Here is a 14,881-nt window from a genome sequence, read left to right on the forward strand (position 1 = left end):
AATGAAGCTAAAGTAGCATAAAATCACATGCCATAAGGACTATGGAGGCACCTTTAACTCATGTTTAAACGCATCCCAATAAATACTTTTTTAGATATCTTTTGGGTTATTCTTTGTAAGATAATCATTGACAGCATTAGAAAGTTTAGGAGCATTTAAAGTATTTAGGACTGTCAGTTTACATTCTCTTACTGGATTTTGGTGAATAGGTATCTTGAACGGTAAGGGAAAAGGAGATCAGAGCATGGTCAGAAATAAAGATTTTTACAATTTTAGAATTTAATGTCCTTGTAGAAAGGTGACTTGAAATAAGTAAATAGTCACATCTTGAAAAAGTAGACTGTGAATGAGAAAAAAAAGTGTATTCTTTTTCAGTGATGTTGACTAGTCTCAAAGAATCTATTAATTTTGCAGTCGAAAAAATGTTTGGGGTGCATGAAAGGATTTAGTAAGTCTAAAAGTGAATGTGGACTTTCTATCTAAAAAGGGGTCTCGGATAAGATTAAAACCACCACCCTCAATATGGGCAACATTACCTAGTGTTACAATTTCAGAAGTAATATTATTCCAAAAAAGAGGATCATCCATTGTGGCAGCATAGATATTTACTAGGTAGAGGGCATAAGCTCTGATTTTTATTTGAGCATTTACAAATCTGCTGTCAAACTCATTATGATGATTTCGAACTTGTATATAGGAGTGTTTTGAGAAGAGTATGGTTGTGCCATTTTTGTATCCTACAGCTGGGGATGAAATAATAGTTTCTACCCAGCCTTTGTTCATGGAATTTAAAATGGTGTCATTAACATGAGTTGGTTGAGGAAATCAAATATCAGCTTTAAACCCTTTTTAAATATTCATATATTTTGCATCGCTTGACTAGATGTCCTAGACATTTAACATTGAGTGAGATAACATTAAGTTTGGTTTGAGTAGTCATATTCATATATATATTATAATAAGGGAAAGGAAAAACTGAAAAGTAGAGAAAGAAAGGTAGGCCATAAAAACTAGACCAACATAATGGGCCTGATTCACAGAACTAACTTAAGACAAAATCCTAAACTTACTACCATATTGGTATTCACAGAATGCACTTACTACTTTTGGTATTCACAGAATGCACTTACTACTTTCGGTATTCACAGAATGGATTTACGACTACTAACTTTACGCCCGCACTCGGGAATTCCGCTTACGGGCCGGAATCTCCGCTCTCAGGCCGGAATCTCCGCTTACGGGCCGGAATCTCTTATTCCGGACCGTGATACACACCCTGTGGCCGCTGATCATTTTCCTCAAGGGTAAAAACCCGTCCAAGTGCCTACCATCCCCCTGTCATGCATCAGCTGACACACTGCAGCCAATCCCAGCCCTGCAGAGCAGACACACACAAACCCTTTTAACATGTTGCTGAATGTGTTTGTTGCTCTGCCCCTTGCCATGCAGATAAACTACTTGAGGAGGAGGAGGAGAGCAGAGAGGATCTTCAGAGGATCAACCTATTTGGAATGTCCAGCCAAAATGTAAGGGCCAGGTACCGTTTCCCTCCAGAAGTCATATTGGATATGGTATTTGAGTGGGAGCAGGAAATTGACTCTGTGACCTGCTGCTCCCATGCAATACCAGCATATCTCAAGATCCTTTCTGCTCTCCATTTCTTTGCCACTGGGTCTTTCCAAAGGGTCTCCAGTGACCATGTGGGCATTTCCCAGGCAAGCCAGTCGCGGTGCCTGTATAAGGTACTGAGATGCATCAGTGCTAGAGCCCACAACCACATACAAATGCCCTATACACTGGCCAGGAGACAAAGGGCAGCACAAGATTTCTCTCATTGCACACTTTCCAAGTGTGCTGGGTGAAATTGATTGTACCCATGTGACCCTTCAGCCACCCCGCCACATTGCACACATCTTCTGCAACAGACACTGATGGTATTCCATCAATGTGCAAGCTGTCTGTGATGCCAGTGGGAGATTCATTGATGTGCATGCAGTGTTCCCAGGCAGTACCCATGACATCTTCGTATTCTGCGTGTCACCTCTAGCCCGGCAGATGACTGCGGGAGAATTAGGCAACATGTGACTACTGGGTAAGTACCAAGCACTAAAAATGAGGGATATGTGTTATTGAAATGTCTGAATGTCACTCAACATTAACCATTGTACAATAAGAATCATAAAGCTACATACATGGCCCAACAGACACTGCATGTACTAAAGTATAGATCATGTCCTGTGCAAATCAAAGAGGGAAATGTAACCAACTGCCCTTTCTTCCCTCCTCAGGCGACGCTGGGTGTGCACTCTCCCCACATCTCCTCACCCCTTACCGGCGTGTAAACACTGTACCTCAGCATAGGTACAATGGGGCACACATACGGACTAGAGCCATTATAGAGCACACTTTTGGTCTAGTGAAGTCGTGATTCAGATGTCTTGACCGTACAGGGGGTGTGCTGCTGTGCTCCCCTGAAGTCATGTGCAAGATCATATTAGCCTGTTGTGTTTTGCACAACATTGCTGTAACGCATGGCTTACACATACCTCTGGAGCCTCGGCTAGCTCTGAATCTGGGAAACCGGGCCATTGCACATAACCGAGGTCAGGGTACGCAAGTCCGTGATCAGCTCATTGCCACGTTTTTCACAGGAGCAACCTGTAGTGTCATGGACAAAATGTGGTTTGCTGTCTGTTGTCAATGATGAAACTTGGATATACACGACTGTGTCAATAAATTCAATCCTGAGACTACTTTGCAAGCCAAACTAACTGCATGTAAATCACAGCTGTTGACAGTAGTCAAAAGGTTGAGCATGCCTCAGGTCACGTGCCCATGTCAGTGATCAGTGTAGTGGATGTCCCTAAAAAATCTATTCACGCAGATGACAAACGATACATGTCCTGAGAGACCTATCTGGACCTTATGAGAATGGTTCAATTAATCACAAAAGGCCATAACCATTGCATTCTCAGGCCTGTGCCCTCAACAGATTTGACTCCCCCCCCACAAATGATGGGCCCACAACGTGAGTGATGATGTCATGGGTGAATCAGGCACAATGTGTCTGTGATATACAGCACTGCTCCACCCCAATGTTATGTAACACATCACACAACTCTTGTAATGAGCACTCAATATGGACTACATGTACCATAATGCAAAGTAGGAGAAAACAAAACTGGGGTTTGATGTTGTGTCAGCCCCCCGTCCGCGCAGAAATGTCGTTAAATGGTCTGTTCTCCCTTTTGTTACATGTTTATGATTCTCACCTGCATTGTCATTTCTGGTTTTTCCACAACAGAACAGCAGGATGGCAGTGGATATGATTAGTGATTGAGGATGGATCAGGATGAATACAAAATGGCTGCCAACAATTTCCTGTGATGTATTTCCTGTCTCCCACTTTCTGTATAACATTTCCTGTATGAAATAATGTGTTCTGGGTCATTTTCGGAGGTTACGTCCCGAAAACGTAATTTCCGATTTCAGATCGTAATGCACGGGTGCGGACTAGGCCTGGGCGGTAAATTACGTTCCGTTCGCGGAATTTGCGGAATTTGGGTAATTTCGCGTTCCGCGGAGAACGCGAAATTGCCCAAAAATCTGCGTTCCGCGACTTCGCGAATTTTTTTGCTTGTTCGCGTTCTCAATATGCGTGTTCGCGAGATATTTCACCCCGAGCACGCAAACAGCGATCGCGAACAGGAAAAAAGTATCGCGAACAAGCAATTCCGCGTGTTCGCGGAATTTCTGCGTGTTCGCGGAGATTTTTTACCGTTTCGCGGAGATTTGCGTAACGCGATTACGCAAATTCCGCCCACCCCTAGTGCGGACCCTCTGCTCCAGAACCGCAAACTACGTTCTAGGGCCATAATCTCTGAAAATGAACCGGAACACATAATTCCATACAGGAAATGATTTACAGGAGGTGAGAGACAGGAAATACATCACAGGAAGTTGTTGACAGCTATTTTGTGTTCATCCTCTATCACAGATCAGATCCTCTGACATCCTGCTGCTTTCATCTAACTTATTTTCCCTAAAATGGCTGAGGGTTATGAGGAGAAAGCACCCCCTTTCACTGAAAGGGAATTAGACATCTTAGCTGAGGGAGTGCTGTCCAAATATCCTCAGCTATTAGGGGACCCAAAATACCAGCTGAGCAATGCAGCCTGGGCCAGGCTATGGGCCAACATCGGGGGAGCGCTGCAGTGCAGTGGGAGTCCACACCAGGAGTGCTAGGGCATGCCGCAAGCACTGGGAGGACCTAAAACGCTGATCCTGGCACAAGGCTGAGGAGCTGGTGGGCCAGTCTTCCTAGCACCATGTGCATCATCCTCACCTCTCCCCAAGCGAGCAGCTTGGCTGACCCTCCATGCTCAGCTGGAGGAGCATGAGCAGCAGAGACCTGGTAAGTGCATCATATGCAATATGTGTCTGGGAATATGATGTGAGTGAAGACAGTGCTGTACCATTGGGTGTCCCATGCCCCCATTCATCTATTCCGTGTCCATGCAGCAGTCTACAGATATAACTTGCCACACTATGGCATATGGACTGTACAGGGCAGAGTGCATTTTGGGTGTTATAGTTTCTTCATGACAACTGGGTAAATGAGCCACACTTGTGCATTTTTTTAAAAAATTTGCTCTGCTAGCACCCCTACCAGTGAACCAAGGGTATCATAACTGATGTGTGCATTGGATGAGCAATGGTACAGACACTGTCCGGTGTGTCCATGGCAGGCCAAAGGCCATTGGATGCTGTGACTTGCATTGCATTTGTTGAGTTTGGGTTTTAATTGAGACACTCTTAAGTGTTTCTAAATTTGTAAAGTGTGTCTACTGACACATGTCTTACCCTCAGTGGCTTGTATGACATTTCACATGTACAGGTAGCTGTCACAATGACCCACCACTGGTCACCGGTGTACTGCACTACCTCATCAGTCACCAAAGCCAATATGTGGCACTGGATTGTCAGATGTTGTGAGGGGACATCAAAAGGCTAGACTCACAATGTAGCAAAACAAATAGCCCAGACCCTATGTGGATGTGTGACCCACATTTGGCATTTGTCTTGTCCTATACAATGCTACACAGCAGATGACATTTTTCTAATAATAATAATAATAATACTGATATTTGTAAAGCGCGAACAGCTACCTCACAAGGAGGTGTCCCGGCGCTAAGTGAGCAAATCAGAGAAATAGGAGGCACGGGGATTGCTTAGGTTTTCTGCATAAAGAGCCAGGTCTTTAGAAGCTTCTTAAAGCTAGATTCTGTCGTAGCAGATTGGATGGTAGAAGGCAGGGCGTTCAAAGTTTCGCTGTGCCGGCAGAAAAAGACCTGCCCCCAAGTCTGGATTTTTTAGCTCGTGGGACGAGTAGCTGAAGCAGGGAGTTAGAACGCAAGTGCCTCTCCTGATGGTAGCGGGGGAGTCTAATTTTTAAGTAATTAGGGCAGGTCCCTTTTAGTGCTCTAAACGCCAAGGTAAGAACTTTGAATTTTATTCTACTTGCCAGTGGGAGCCAATCCAGTTCGCGCAGATGCGGAGAGACATGCTGTCTGAAAGGAATGTGCTTTATCAGTCTCGCAGCCGCATTCTGCACGATCTGCAGGCGTTGCACCAGATATTTAGGCAGGCCAAGATAGAGGCCATTCGCGTAGTCCAATCTGGATGTAACTGTTGCATGGACTACCATTTTGCGACACTCTTCTGGTAGAAAAGAAAGGAACCTACGGAGATTTCTGAGTTTGTGGAGACATCCAGTAGTGACCTGCTGAAAAAGAGAGATTCTCGTCCCATTTTACTCCCAAATTCTTCGCATTGGTTCCGGGGGATGGTGGTGGACCCATTTCAGGAGGCCACCACAGGTCCGAAGGAGGATTAGCGTTTTTACCAAAGAATATTACCTCCGTTTTGCTTGCATTCAGTTTTAATTTGTTTGCATTCATCCAGCTGGCCACATCTCGAAGGCAGCCCCTCATTTTGCTAAAAGCTGCCTCCGACACATCCAAATAGGGGAAGACTAATTGCGTATCATCTGCATTTGAAATCGCCTTGACCCCCCAATTGGCAATCAGGGTGAAAATTGGGGCTAAATAAATATTAATAAGAAGAGGGCTGAGTGCCGACCCCTGAGGGACGCCGCACCACAGACGTTTTGGCTTAGAGGAGAAGGTGCCCAATGCCACTTTCTGGGAACGATCTGTGAGATAGGAGTGGAGCCAGCTCAGTGCCTTATCTTCCAGACCTATGTCCTTCAGTCGTAGCAGCATTCTGCCATGATCTACCGTATCAAATGCGGCTGATAGATTCAGGAGCACCAGCATAGCTGATGCCCCTGAATCTAAGGACCACCTGATCGACTCAGCTACCTCAATAAGGGCGGTCTCGGTGCTGAAACCGGACCTGAAACCTGACTGTGTTTCATGTAGAATCCCTTTTTCCTCGATAAAGCTGTTCAATTGTCGTTGTATCAGCTTTTCGAGCATTTTACCTGGGGCTGCTAGTAAGGAGATTGGGCGGAGATTACTTAGGTCATCGGGAGCACCATTGGGCTTCTTTTTCAGAGGAAGAAGTGTGGCATGTTTCCAACACTCAGGAAACGTACCTGTTTCAATGGACATATTCCATATATGTAGGAGTGGTACTACAATTGCATCCAACATCATTTTCCAAAGCTTAGGCGGGCAGGGGTCATCAGGGGCCCCTGATTTGCATTTTTGAATTTCCTTCAATGCTTCAGGGAGGGGGATGGGATGAAATTGAGCTAAGGAAAGGGAGGGCAGCTCATTCTTTGTCATGTCTGCCATAACTGTGGGCTCAGGGCTCGTGAAGGTATCATAGACTTTCATAATTTTTTTGTCAAAGAAGTCCGAGATGTCTTCACAGAGTCTCGCCGACGGGGTAACTTCAGTCTCAATAGCCCTAGGTTTAAAAAAGGATTGAACAATCTTAAAAACTTCTTTGTTTGATTGCTCCGCTTGCTGAATGGAGTTCACAATGAATAGTTTTTTAGCTTTTTTTATGGATTGATTTAGACCATGTAGAGCTTTTTTGTAGCAAGTTTTTGCTGACTCACAATAATTTACTCGCCAAAGGCGCTCCAGCCTTTTGCAATTGCTTTTTTCAGCCATCAGCTCTGTGGAGAACCAAGGGGCGGAAGGGGATTCTCTGCATGACGTGGCGATTTTTGCAGAAGCAATGGATTCCACCGTGTTGCCTATCCAGCGGTTCAACGCTACTGCATCAGAGTTAACGTCTATAGTCAGGGCTGGGGGGGCAGCTGCAAGGGCAGGGCATAGGGTATCGGCTGATATATTATCCCAATTTCTACGCACATAAGAACGTTTTCCCATTGTCTGGCAGTGGGATGGGAATGAGATTAAAAAGGGAATTAAAAAGTGATCCGTCCATAGCAATGGCTGCGGAGGCTTAGCTGTCGTATCCAATATGTTGGAGAAAATTAAATCCAGCATATGGCCTGCCCGGTGCGTAGGTCCAGAAATGATTTGAGTTACGTTAGCGGCTTGCAACGTAGTGATAAGTTGAATGGCCTGGGGGCAGTCAGGTCTATCCGCGTGGACATTAAAATCACCTACTATGATATAGTGTGGGTGGGCTAGAGAACTTTGGACTATAACGTCCATAAGTTCACAGGTGTTTGTCGAGGAGCAATCCGGAGGTCTGTAAATAATCAGGCCGGCTAAAGACTGTTGGGGGTTGATTTGAAGGCAGAAGTGTAGCCCCTCTATGCCAGATATAGTGGTAGATGTAGAGGACGCCAATATGTATTTATCCTTAAAGATAATAGCCACTCCGCCACCCCTTCTATCCTCCTCTCTGTTCGAGAAGCTAATTTTGAAGCCCGGCGGGGTAGCCAGAGGAATGGAGGCCAAATTATCTTCATTAAGCCATGTTTCTGTGAGGAATAAGGCGTCCCACTCAGAATCCGTCATTAGCAGCCAGATATCATCAGCATGCCTAGGGAGGGATCTACAATTCAGTAGTCCAGCCTTAAAAAGAGTAGCAGAAGAGTTAACCGTGAGTCTACTTTTTGTTTTTAAATAAGATTTTTTTTGAGACGAACCATCACAGAGTTTTGCAGCAAAGCAAGCATGATGGCGGTAAATCAAAATTGGTCAAGTCAAACCAGGTCACCTGACAGGGTTTATCTGTGTTCAGCGCCAATAGTTCCGACCTGGACCAGACTATCCTCTTAGTATCTAAACGCTCACCGGCAGCGTGGCTGGCGCTGGCCGCGGTCTGGTCGCGGACGAGCGCAGACGGGTTTGCCTTAGGCGCGCCTTCGGCGCGCGAACGGCGCGCCCGCTGCGCTCGTCCGCAGCGCGTCCGGGAAATACACATTTTTTATAATATGAGGGGGGCGTGGCCTGCGGGTGTTGGGCGTGGCCTCAGTGTTCCACGATAATGGCGGCAAATGTAAATAGTTTCCCTCGTCAGCGCTAAGGTCCGCTGCGCGGGAGTTCACGGGGAGAGTGGCAGGTAAATTTAAAATACACAGTTATTACACCAAATAGTTTAAAACATCAGCGTTTCTCCCGGCTTCCGCCTCAGGAGGTTGACAGTGCTCTAATCACGCTCGTAATCAGCGCGCCTTAAGTACTGGATGCGGGGGGCGTGGCCTGCGGGTGTTGGGCATGGCCTCAGTGTTCGAAAATAATGGCGGCAAATGTAAATAGTTTCCCTCGTCAGCGCTAAGGTCCGCTGCGCGGGAGTGCACGGGGAGAGTGGCAGGTAAATTTAAAATACACAGTTATTACACCAAATAGTTTAAAACATCAGCGTTTCTCCCGGCTTCCGCCTCAGGAGGTTGACAGTGCTCTAATCGCGCTCGTAATCAGCACGCCTTAAGTACTGGATGCGGGGAACGTGGCCTGCGGGTGTTGGGCATGGCCTCAGTGTTCCACGATAATGGCGGCAAATGTAAATAGTTTCCCTCGTCAGCGCTAAGGTCCGCTGCGCGGGAGTGCACGGGGAGAGTGGCAGGTAAATTTAAAATACACAGTTATTACACCAAATAGTTTAAAACATCAGCGTTTCTCCCGGCTTCCGCCTCAGGAGGTTGACAGTGCTCTAGACGTAAAAGAGCTGCGACTACATATCACGGGCCAATTTCGATTAAATCTGGACTCTCTCTGTTCTCCTTTGGTGGACTGGTTTTGGAACCTGCACATGTATCTGTGACAGGACACACAGATCACAAGAATGCCAAAGTTGAGGGTTGGTCAATACAGTTGTGTAAGCCACAAATATTCACGTGAGATGTCCATGTCAGACTCAATTCAGCTACTCTTCCCCAGACTATTCACCTGTGGGTTTAGTCAAGGTATCCCTGGGGCAGGCCAATACACAACCTGGGCCTGCCATCAGCCCCTCCCTACCTCCAGAGGCCCCCATTCCATCAGGGACTCCAGCTGCATCCCCTGCAACCAGTCCCCCTCATCGTAGCTGCCTGCTCGACCACAACATCGGCTCCGGACCTGAGGCACCACATCCCTCCTCTACCACCCAGGCCCCTCCCTGTGTTGTTCCTCCTGAGGCTGTCCCAGAGGACTTGAGGTGGATGTGTGAGGGTCAACCAGACATTTACACTCGCATCATGCTGCAGGTGTGTCTGGAGATACGCATGATGCGAGAGGATATTGTCGGAGCTCTGGCCACCCTCACCACCAGCGTCAATTCCCTGGCCACAGCCATGTCCTCTGCTGTTTTCCAACTCCCTTCCTTCCAATACCACCATCAATATCTCCCCCTGTCCGTTAGCCGACACTGTTTCCCCCGTCCCCCCGTGTGTCCCGAACCCATGTGGTGCTTGTTCCTGCACCGGCCAGCGGTGTGCCTGCATCAGACTCTGAGGATCTGGACATTGTGGTAGTAGAGGATGACCAGAAGGACACTTGACTTTTTGACTGATGCATCTTTGTGGACAAAAATTTATTTTCCCCTTGTAAATAGACTGGTTTCCCTGAGGTGTTATATTTGTATTGCCCCACCCCAATCCAAGTTCCCCTCTCCATCTGCATTAAGATCATCATTTGTTTTCCTTTCTCCCTTCCAAACAGACGGTTATTCTTAGAATCATACATAAATATCTTTGAGGAATCCTACTTACTTTAACTTGTTTGACTTCATTGTGAATGTCTGGTACAGAAAATGGACACGTATCTGGTGAGTCATCTGTTATGCACATTATGGCTTGTTGCAATGATGGGTTACACTTGTAACTGTGTCTCACACACACACATACCTCCTCACATCTCCAGGCTACTTACATCGTTATACAGGACATGATACACAGCAGAATCTTACTTGGGAAGATCTCTACTTTTTCTGTACACATATTCACAGTGGTCAATTTGTTTTTGGGATGTTGTCAATGGCGATCGTGCTTGCGACATTGCAATTTTGGAGGTGATGATCGCTGTGAGGGATCAGGTCTGGCTTGTCGCCTACGTGTATGTGGGATATGTCCATGTGCCTGTACAGGGTGACCCACATGTGCAGGGGCCAATGGTGTATGCACAGTTGGTGTTTGTGCCTGGACAAGGGCTGTTTGTGCAGGTGGTGGGAGTGCCTCTACAGGTGTTAGTGGTGGTTGTGCAGGTGGTGGGAGTGCCTGTACAGGGGTTGCTGGTGGTTGTGCAGGTGGTGGGAGTGCCTGTACAGGGGTTGCTTGTGGCTGTGCAGGTGGTGGGGGTGCCTGTACAGGGGTTGCTGGTGGTTGTGCAGGTGGTGGGAGTGCCTGTTCAGGGCGCCGGTGTGGATGTGTACCCTTGCTGTGGTCCTGGGCAGTTGGTGGTACAGGTGTTTGGATGTGCAGTCATGCAGGCAGATATGATGATTCCCCTCCCTGCATTGACCGTGGAGGGAGACTTTGGCTCACTTTCAACATGCTCTCCATCATCTTCATGGCCAAGGCATTGTGTCTTGCACTCTCTTCCTTTTGGATGCATATCATGTCTCTCATATTCCTGGAGATTTCCTGCCAAGTTCTCTCCATCCTAGCCAAAACATGGCTCAGTCTGTCCACCACCTGGGGGAATTGGACCATGTCCTGCAGGGACTCAGACATGTCTGACAGGGTAGCCCCTATAGATTGAATGTCCTGCCTCACATCTGTCTGCTGTTGGAAGAAGTACTGCTCCCACTGGCCACCATAGCAAGGTGCAGGCCCTCTCTGCAGGTGTCTGCCATGGATGGGACCAACAGGTCCAACAGCAAGCAGGGGTGTGGTAGGTGGAAGCCTGTGGGCAGGAGAATGGTGCCCAGGGGATACCTGCGCCACAACAGGGTTGGTACTTCCCCCAGATGGTAGAGAGGATGACAGGGATACACTGTATAGGGAAGAGCGTGTAGGGGAACCACCATGTTGGTCCTGGACGTGAGGGCTATGAGGGAGTGATGTCTGTGTTGGGCAGCATGAGCACTGTGGCTGGATAGTTCTATGCTGGGGACAGGCAATTGTTTGTTTTGGAGGAGGCTGACAAACGTTGCTGGGCAGAGGATGTGATGCCGTGAATGATTTTGGCAATGTGGTACGATTGCTGTCAATGGCATCCGAATCGTCATCCCCGGAGTGGATGGACATATAGTCGCCATCATCTTCCAAGTCTTCTTCCTCAGTAACTTCCTCCTCCTCTTGCGCTGTACTTGCTGCCGACATAACTGCCTAGAGGATAAGTGGATTCTCTACTCTGATTGCTCGTCGGCCCACACTGGTTGTAGGTCTGTCATCCTCATCCTCTTCATCCCCTGAAACACAGAGGTTGCAACTGTGATAGTGATTGACCTGGTATGACATGTGGTTTACTGTACTTAGTATCAACAGATGAGGATCATGTGACCTGGTTAGGGTCCCACCACAAACAACAGCTCACACCATAGCACTGAGGTGTTACACAGAGATGTACATAATACAAGCAAACTCACCAGCTCCAGCCACAACTTTCTGTCTCTTTGCGATCCCTCCTAATGTCAACTGCTGAACCTGTCTGCTCATTGATGTCGTTGACATAGCTGCCCCGATCCAGCAGCTGTAGAGGGAAGTGACAACATTCTCAATGATCTGCATTACTAATTGACAAACAGGCACATGTGACACTCATATTATCTATGTCACTTTGTAATCAATAACTGCTGATTCCATACAGATTGGGATCTTGATCTCTGTCATGGCTTAGTAATCTAAGCTAGTGACACACTTTATGCCAGAACTACCTGATGGACAGGTGCAAGGTGGTTTCACTGCTGCAGCCAGGATGTCATGCATTCCCCGGGATGGTGTACACTTCATTGGTGTCATCTTGTCAACAGCTGTGATGAGACATACATGTCCATATTTCAGTACAACAGATGGTAGCAATGAGCTAACATGTAATTCTCAATAACCATTGACCTGATAATCCAGGACAATGTACGGCATGTTTCCTTCATGGACTTTACATGTGGGCCCCTGCTCACATGCAGCAGTTGCCAGCTGATAGCTCTACGCAGCACTGACATCAATAAGATGACACATCAACAGACAAACATGTATGAGAATGTTACTGATATTTCAAGAAAGGGGATAAATGACCCAGACTCTTCCGCATTACACTGATTTCACCTTCACCATTATGACCAACAGGTTTCATGACTGCAATGTTGTCTGTTGAGAAGTCAAAAGGTGTTCATGTGTGAGATGTGCAATAGTCAGGTACATAATGTTGGTCATTTGTGCTTCCCTACCCAAGAAGTCACAAAGCTCATTTCTGACTGAGAGAACACAGATTTCTTATGTCCATCCTTTGAGTGTCCTCTGTTGGCTTATCCTATTTCCAACATCATGGTAGTATTTAGCTGACAACGGATGGTGTCTTGTACAGCAGACATCCTAACCTCATGTGTCAACCACTCAACTATATATGTGAATATGGTAGAAGAGAAGGCAAGCAGAATGCAACATTTGGTAATGATACCACATTGCGGTTAAGTTGAGAAGCTTTGATGCTTTCCGCCTGCACTGGATTAGCGTGTTGCTTTTCAGCCAAGTGCTTTGAAAATGTAAGCGCATGATGATTCAGCTTAGTAGCCCATACACCCATCTCAAAGGTACACAACTGGCATCAGAGTGAGCCTCCTCCATACACATTTCAATATGATTTTACCATAGATATTTTGCTAGGGAGTTTTCATATCATTGAATTGCAAGCCAGTTGTGTTTTGGACACTTCATATGACACATTGTACTATTTTATGTCCATTCTGCACTCACTTGGCATACATTTTGTGTCATCCTTTCATTAGCCACCAAAGTCTCATCTGGTATGTGAGTAAATGCCATATGTGAGCAAATTGTGATGCAGGACAACAGTGTTGTACAGCACATACAACATACGGTGGAGATCAAAGGCACATTTAATGAGCATTCAGGTTCATTATTATTGGGTTTACTCACCATGGCCCAGCACCGGCCCAGTGTGTGGTCCCGGACCAGATGTCCCAGCCAATCTTGTAGCAGAAGTCAGTGTGTGTCTTTCATTCTGGGAGGACCTCATTGTACCTACAATGATAAGTGTGTTTGCAACTTTACATTTCTGCTGCCACATGTGATGCACTCAATTTCAGGCCCAAAGGATAAGCACAAGCAGTTGTGGGCACCACCATTGCAGAAGTGTGTGTCACTTAATATCATTAGTGATCCCACATATAACTTATAATGGGCCCACTACCTAGAAGTGACGTATATCAAAATGACATGACTCTGAATCCTGAAGTAAGGTCCACTATCGTGTTTTGTTGATGGCCAACAAACAAGCCATCCAATGTAATAAGTACATGACCAGTTGGGTGGACTGTGCGATTTCATGTATAGTGAAAACATTATAAGTTGGACAGTGGATGCATTGTCAATACAACTGACAATGGTAGCTCACTTGTTCATTCTTGTCATATTTGTTAACATTGGAATTCTTGACTATGTCTACAGACACTATTACTATATAGTGGGGACACCCTTTTGACTTGTTGTGGCACTCGATTGCAGGATTTAATTCCCAGGTCTGGGACTGTTGGTGGAATACATGTTATGTTCACAAATTAACAAAGGTATGATGGGCCAAGACATATTGGGCCCGATTCACAGAACAAACTTAAGACAAAATCCTAAACTTAGTACCATTTTGGTATTCACAGAATGCACTTACTACTTCTGGTATTCACAGAATGAACTTACTACTTTTGCGATTCACAGAATAAACTTACTACTTTTGCTATTCACAGAATGGATTTACGACTACTAACTTTACGTCCGCACTCGGGGCTTCCGGCCCGGAGGCGGGGCTTCCGGCCCGGAGGCGGGGCTTCCGGCCCGGAGGCGGAGCTTCCGGGCCGGAGGTGGGGATTCCGGCCAGTGGCGGAGATATAGCCATGGCCAAAATCTCCACCTCCGGCCCGGAAGCTCCGCCTCCGGCCCGGAAGCTCCGCCTCCGGCCCGGAATTTCCGGCCCGAGTGCGGACGTAAAGTTAGTAGTCGTAAATCCATTCTGTGAATAGCAAAAGTAGTAAGTTTATTCTGTGAATCGCAAAAGTAGTAAGTTCATTCTGTGAATACCAGAAGTAGTAAGTGCATTCTGTGAATACCAAAATGGTACTAAGTTTAGGATTTTGTCTTAAGTTTGTTCTGTGAATTGGGCCCATTATATTTTATCTTTCGCTATTCACATATGTCATTTGCTAAATGTGAATGTCCATTGACCAATCCAATAGTTATTAAGCTAGTTTTTCATCTCTGGTTACCTTTCATATTCGGGCACTATATGTCCCTCTGTTGTCTCCTGACAACGTATGCCTTTTGACCATCTCCTGACCA

This window comes from Triturus cristatus, chromosome 7, assembly GCF_964204655.1.
Source record: "Triturus cristatus chromosome 7, aTriCri1.1, whole genome shotgun sequence".
Classification (NCBI taxonomy): Eukaryota; Metazoa; Chordata; class Amphibia; order Caudata; family Salamandridae; genus Triturus; species Triturus cristatus.